Source organism: Tupaia chinensis, unplaced genomic scaffold (genome assembly GCF_000334495.1).
Source record: "Tupaia chinensis unplaced genomic scaffold, TupChi_1.0 Scaffold000549_1, whole genome shotgun sequence".
NCBI classification, from domain to species: domain Eukaryota; kingdom Metazoa; phylum Chordata; class Mammalia; order Scandentia; family Tupaiidae; genus Tupaia; species Tupaia belangeri.
In genome coordinates, this window is record NW_006160061.1 from 5640678 (window position 1) to 5648336 (window position 7659).

General features: G+C 43.7%; 1 pseudogene; it reads left to right on the forward strand.

Annotated features, from left to right (window-relative positions):
- Nucleotides 1–524: 524 nt before the first annotated feature.
- Nucleotides 525–1311, forward strand: LOC102484808 (40S ribosomal protein S4, X isoform-like; annotated as a pseudogene).
- Nucleotides 1312–7659: the final 6348 nt, after the last annotated feature.

The window sequence follows — 7659 nt, forward strand, 5'->3', positions numbered from 1 at the left end:
TAGGAATTGCCTAACCCTGGCAGGGACAGACCTGGGGTTAGTTTTTCCACAGAAGGGGTGAGTCCAGTTAACACAATGCAGTAAGATTCTAAGGACTGGCTGGCTCTGCTTGTTACCAACTACAGAGACCTGCATTGTCCAGCAAGAAGCCCCTGGCTCTGCTTTGGAACTTGCATCAAGGCCACTGTGACTGAAGAACTTATTTATTTTTGTTGTCATCATTTAATTTGTGGTACAATGTGCACATGCATGAGAGAGAGAGAGAGAGCGAGAGAGAGGTGCCCCTCCACAGGACAGGGCTCAGGCACACCATGATCCCTCCCGGTTCTCCAGGAGCCAGGATACTTGGGCCCCATATCTGGTGTGCTCTCAGGATAACAGGGCTGGAAAATCAAACCTCAGTGGGCATGTGGCTTCCATCTCTGCTGTCTGACTGTACCACAAAGACTGGGCCTACTTAGTTTTTATAATATAAATATTAACTTAAAGACTCAAACGGTGGTCTTTCCATTCCTAGTGCAGCCATGGCTCATGGCCCTAAGAAGCATCTGAAGCAGGTAGTAGCTCCATAGCATTGGATGCTAGATAAATTGCCTGGTGCATTTGCTCCTCGTCCATCCACTGGTCCCCACAAGCTGAGGGAATGTCTTCCTCTCATCATTTTCCTAAGGCACAGATTTAAGTATGCTCTAACAGGAGATGGGGTAAAGAAGGTCTGCACGCAGCGGTTCATTGAGATCGATGGCAAAGTCCGTACTGACATACCCTACCCTGCTGGTTTCATGGATGTCATCAGCATTGACAAGAGCGGAGAGAACTTCCGTCTGATCTATGACACCAAGGGTCGCTTTGCTGTCCATCGTATTACACCTGAGGAGGCCAAGTACAAGTTGCGAAAAGTGAGAAAAATCTTTGAGGGCACAAAAGGAATCCCTCATCTGGTGACCCATGATGCTCGTACCATGGCTACCCGGATCCTCTCATCAAGGTGAACGACACCATTCAGATTGACCTGGAGACGGGCAAGATTACTGAGTCCATCAAGTTCGACACTGGTAACCTGTGTCTGGTGGGAGGGCTAACTTGGGAAGAGTTGGTGTGATCACCAGCAGAGAGAGACATCTTGGCTCTTTTGATGTGGTTCATGTGAAAGATGCCAATGGCAACAGCTTTGCCACTTGACTTTCCAACATTTTTGTTATTGGCAAAGGCAATGAGCCATGGATTTCTCTTCCCCAGGGAAAAGGTATCCGCCTCACCATTACTGAAGAGAGAGACAAGAGACTGGCAGCCAAACAGGGCAGCGGGTGAAATAGTCTCTAGATTTTATGTTGGAGAGGTCTTTATACTTAGTTTAAAATAATCATTTAAAGAAGCATAATTAAAAAAAGATTCAAGCAGTGTAAAAAAAAAGTCTTCTAGTAAACATAGTTAAGAGTACGAAATATCTCATTATTTTTATATTCAATGACATATTTAAATAATAATCCTTTTAATATAATGAGTTAAATAAAATGTATTAAAATTAATTTCAGTTGTGCCTTTTTACTTTTTAAAATGTGGCTACTAGAAACTTTAAAAATATGTATGCAGGGACCAGCATATTGCATAATGGTTACATTGCTGGACTCTCACATAGTCAACCCTGGTTCGAGTCCTTGACTCAGTGGCTTAAAACTCATGCTGGGGGGCCAGCAGGTGGTGTTTTGGTTGGGGCACTGGACTCCCACATGGTTGACTGTGGTTTGAGTCCCAGACTTTCTTATCTCTTTCTTTCTCTCTCTCTCTTTTTTTTTTTTTATCTCTCTCTGGTCAAATTAAAATAATAATAACAATAACAAATAAAATAAATAAATAAATAATTCTTTAGGAAAAAAGAAATTCATGCCAGGTGCATGTGCGTGCATGCCCAAAATCTCTAGAGGAGAATGGAAGAGAAGGGATTATGGTGTGGTCATTCCCCCCTGGGGGGGGGGTGTGATTTCTTGCTTTCTGTCTCTCTGGCAAGCAAGAAACCCTATAGCAAAAATCTCTCAAAAAAATTACGTGTGCAGCCTGCATTATCGTGTTATTGCATGGTACTAGCCTATATACTTAACAGTGAGTGTAGGTAAAATCCTGAAACAATAACAATAAAAAAGTGGGTTTTTGGATTTGTTTTTGTTCAAGAGCTCTTTAAAATCTGCTCTGAGATTTGAGTGCTAAGAAAACAAACCACAGTCCCTGCCTTTCTCTTGTAGGAGATGACCTTCTTCTTACTAGAGACTGGCACGTGATCAGCAGGTTCTAGAAGAAAGTGGTGGGGTAGGCAGGAGATGTTGACAAGACTGGAAAAAAAATCATGCTTAGGCACTTTCTCGAGAGAGATCTACCTCTGTTCCTGCACTCTGCAACAGCCTGAGGCCTCCGAGCCACTCGCCACACTTGCAGGTTGCGGAAGTCCCTGGAGGCTACCAATGCCTGCCCAGGACCCCTGCACCTCTTCCCTGCCCCAGGCTGGCTGCGCCTGGCAGAGACAAGGACCAGCAAGGAGGCTCGAAGGGAGGGACGAGAGCAAGGATTCCAATGGCCCAGCGACCACAGCAACCCTCGTGCTGCATGCTCTCGTGTGGCTGCCAGCCCTGAAGTGGGTGTGATCACAGACGTCCTCAAAGTTAGAATAGGGGTGGGGGGCGGCGGCAGTGCAGTTATAAGTTAGCACAAGACGTTTCTTGCATGGGACCCAGGAGCCCTGGCCCTCTGTCAGTTGCAGAAAATAAATCTCTCTTCTGAGCGTGGGGGAGTGCAAGGGGCCAAGGCTCCTGTTCAAGGACAGAGGCAAGACTCACCAGGTTCACTAATGGGAACCCAGAGATTGGGCAGGGCAGGAGCAGAGGCAACAAGTGGAAGAGTGACCTGGCAGGTCTGGGGACAAGACACCATAGCAGGCAACCATCTGTGCCTATCTTTGTCAGGGGTGTGAGGGATAGCCTGTGCACAGGATCTGAAACCCCAGGTCACATCCTCTAAGGAGCTGGCAGTGGGACCCTCTTAGCTGAGGAGCTCTCTTAAGGAAGGCGCAAGAACCTTCTACATCACCCAGAAGAAGGGCTCTCTGAAAAAGGGAACAGCTTTCTCCTTCCCATGGGTAGAGGCAATCCCCTTCATTCAGCCCAACAGGTTTTATTTTCACCTACTCTGCACCAGTCACTGAAGCACAGAGTACTTGTGGCCTCTTTTGCTCTTTTGGAGCTTAAAGGCAAATGAGGTCAATGTGAAATGGATTCAAGTATTGAGAAAAGGAGTAAAGAAAATATAGAGAATCTGAAGGCCAGAGAAGGCCTCCATGAAGAGTGTAGATGTTAGCCACTGGACAGGTGGCTGAGGACACAGGGCAATATTTCTAGCTGAGGAATTTGAACATGCAAGGGCCCAGAGGCAAGACAGGGTGTGGTTCTTATGACTTCAATGCATTCAGCAATAATGCATGGATTTATTAGCTACTCTAGTATCAAATATGTTTTGAGAATGATTTTGCTATCCCAATCCACTCCAGAGATAGCACATACAATAACAAGTGTAATAGCTTCCACGTATTTTTTGACGTAGCCTTCATGAGACACCTTCAGTGTATTAGGGACTTATGGTTATGATATAAAACAAACTAACAAAAAAAAAAACCAGAACAATACGTGCTGATGAGGCTTGTACTAATTTACATTCCCACTAACAGTGCATGGTGATGAACGGAGCTAGATCAACACATGGCAGACCACATGGTTCAAACCGTAGCCTTGGTGACCTGAAAAACGTGCTGGGCACCTGTGCATAAGTGGTCTGAATATGAACAGGATAGAGAAATGAAAGAGAAGGGATTATTGCATGACCACGCTCCACTGAGGGGTTCTTTCTCTGGTGAATATGCACCTCCAGACTCAGTCACGGTCTTGAAGATGGTGGTCCATGTTCTCAGTGTGGGACTCTGGTTCTTGGTTGTGGAGGGAATAGAGCAGGCCTAATTTCAAAGAGTTGTGCCTATCCATTGCAACCTGTCTGGAGGTTATCTGAAGGACTGACACAGGGTGCTTGTCTTTGCTTTACCTGATTTGGAACCCACTCAGGGAAAAGAGGTGACATTCCTTAAACATATTGTAAGGGAAAAAATTCTGCAGCCATCTGGGGCAAGAGATTATGGCTGAGGCATAAAGTTAAGTGCCAAAAGCTTGCATAGAATAGCTAGGGAATTTCCCTGGGAATTTGTAGCATTCAAAAGGCCTCTAGCATACTGGGGAATCTAGAAGGCTATACGTGTGCAGGACACATGCCCAGAAAAGACCTGAGAAGACCCTCTGGAGGCTCAGTGCAAGGAGGAATATAAGGCTAAGATAGAGCTGTCAATGACGTGGACAAACATTGAGGAAGTACTCCAACATAGAGCCAATCTACAAAGGAAAAGACAGAAAGAAAGAGGAGGGAGGGAGAGAGGGAGGGAAGGAAGAAAGGAGAGAGACACTTCAGAGACTACATGTGAAAAAAGAATACAGACTTTAAAAAAATAATTTAGAGGGACCAGCAGATAGCATAACAGTTACGTTGCTGGACTCCCACATTGTTGACCACAGTCGGAGTTCTGGACATGGTGGCTTAAAACTCACACCAGGTGCATGCACATGCATGCCCAATATATGGTTCAGGAGAATTCCAGAAGAAGAGGAGAGAACAGAGTAAAAAAATATTTGAAGAAATAATGGTTAAAGGGCTAGCAGGTGGCATAGAGGTTAAGTCAGCTGGATCCTACATGGCCTACTGCATGGTTTGAGCTCTGGACTCAGCAGCTTGAAAATCATGCCAGGCGTATGTGCATGTGTGCCCCCAAATCCTGAAAGGAGAATGGAGAAGGGATTGTGGCATGGCCATTCCCCCAGGTGGGTGACAGAATTCATTTTCTCTTTGCCTTTTTTGTGAGCACACATGCCCTATAACAAAACTAAAAAGAAAGAAAGAAAGAAAAAAGAACAGTTAAAAATTTCCCATATAACCTCACTCGCAAATTCTACTGAACAATTGGAAAAAGAATTAACACCAGTCTTTCTCAAAATCGTCTAAGGGGTAGGAAGAGAGGAAACTTCCTAACTCATTCTGTGAGGCCAATATTACCTTATCAAAGCTATAAAAAGATACCACAGACCAATATCCTCTATAAATATAGATTTAAAGAAACACTCAACGACGCATCTGCAAATCAAATCTGGAAGTATATTGAAAGGATTATACGCTATGATCAAATAGATTTAGTCTATGAATGCAAGGATGATTCAAAATGAGAAAACCAATGTATTACATACCACACTAACAGAGATATGAAAAGGAAAGCACGTGATTGTGTTTGTATCTCGAATGACAAATCCAACACCCTTGCATGATATGAACACTCAGAAAAGTAGCGTTAGAAGCTGACTTCCTCAACCTGATAACAAGCGTGTGTGTTTTAAAAAGCCACGGTTAATATCTTATTCAACGATGAAAGACTGGAAGGCTAGAAAGGCCGGAAGCTTTGCTCCTAAAATAAGAAAAAAATCTTGGAGAAGACCGAAAGCATTTAAAAGTTGGTACATTTGACTAAATAAATAAAATCACATTTTGCATGGTAAATAATATTATATGCAAAGTTAGAAGATGTATGCATGCAACTTCCATCACAGAGAAAGAATAGATTTTTCAAATCTGTAAATCATTCTTAGAAATAAAGAAAAGGACCGATAATCCATAGAAAAATTGGTGAAAATAGAAGTTGGTTGGTGGTGCAGTGGCAAAACATGATGCTCCAAAATGAGACTCACATGGGAAGGTTACCAAGGTTACAGCTCAAGTCTGGACACCTCCTTAATTGTGCCCATGATCTGAGACGTGGATCACGGTGGCAGGATTCTGTTGAGGGTGCTGTGTCTCTGTCTCTCTGTCTTTCTCACTAATAGAGTAAATAAACATACCTTCTGTTCGTTTAGGTTTTTGCCATAGGGCATGTGCACTCACCCGTCAGAGACAGAGAGAGGGAAAGCGAAAAATCATCCTCTACACCCCCCACCCCCCGCCCAGGGAGAATGGCCATGCCACAATCCCTTCTCCTCTATTCTCCTCCCAGGATTTTGGGTGTGCACACACCCACTCCTGGCGTGATTTTCAAGCTGCCAGGTCCGGGACTCAAATTGTGGTTGGCCATGTAGGAATCCATTTAAATTTTTGTTTTTATTATTTTTTTTTTTAAAGAAAAAGAGGGGTCTGAAGTTGTATAGTGGTTAGGATCCTTTTTGAACTGACTCTACAGTTCAAGTCCTGGGTTCGGCAGTTTGAAAAACATGGGGGTCATGTGTGTATGCTAAAAATCCCAAGAGGAAAATGGAGGAGAAGGAATTGGAGTGTGCTCATCCTCCCTTAGGGGTGCAATGAGCCCTGTAGTATACTTTAAAATAATAATAAATAATGATAAATAAAATTAAATAATTTTTAAAAAGTTGGGGGGGGCAGGTAGCATTATAGTTGAGATGCTGGACTCCCACATGGTGGACTGTGATTCAAGTCCTGGACCTGGCTTTCTCACTTTCCCTCTCTCTCTCTGGTCAAATTGAAAAATGATAGTGATGAAAAAAATTAAGTAATTATTTAAAAACCCAGAAACTAGGACCAGCAGTTGGTGTAATAACTATGTTGCTGGACTCCCATGTAGTCGACCACGGTTCGAGTCCCGGACGCAGTGGCTTAAACTCACACCGGGTGCGTGTGCGTGCGTGCCCAAGATCCCAAGAGGAGAATGGAAGAGAAAGGATTGCAGTGTGGCCATCCCCCTTAGGGGGGTGATTTCTTGCTTTCCGTGTCTCTGTCTCTCTCTGTTTTTCTGGCAAGCACACGTGTCCTATAGCAAAATTCTCTCCCAAAAACAAACAAAAATCCCAGAAACTTATTAAAAAAAAAATTCTGTGGATGAGGTTGACCTGTTATAGACACCAAATATTACTAATAAGAGGTCAAATACAACCTTTATTCTATTAATCCCTACCAGAACTGCAAAATCATTTATCCTCTAAATTATTAATTGCATATTTGGAATCTGTTTTGCAGATAAACCCATACACATAGGCAGTTCTTTAAGCTGGTGCTGGCAAAAGACCAAGGGCCAAATCAGGCCTGTGATGTTTCATACTGGCTCTAAACTAAGACAGAGTTTTTTGTTTGTTTCTTTTTGTAATTTTAGATTTTTGCCATAGGGTGTATGCACTGCCAGAAAGAGAGAGAGACAGAGACAGAGGAAGTGAGAAATCACCAGCCAGGGAGGATGGCACACTGCAATTCCTTCTCTTTCATTCTGCTCTCAGGATTTGGGGCACACATACACATGCACTGTGTGTGTGTGTGTGTGTGTGCGCGCGTGTGTGTGTGTGTGTGTTTTCCAAGCTATCTGGTCTGGGACTTGAGCCATCGATTCGGCTATGTGGGATCCAGTGCCTTAACCACCACACCATTTACTGGACCCCTGATTTTTACATTTAAAATGATTGGAAAGGGACCAGCAGATGGCATAATGGTTACGTCACTGGACTCCCACATAGTCATAGTTCGAGTGTCAGACCTGGTGGCTTAAAATTCACATTTATGTGTGACCAAAAAAAATCCCGAAAGGAGAAC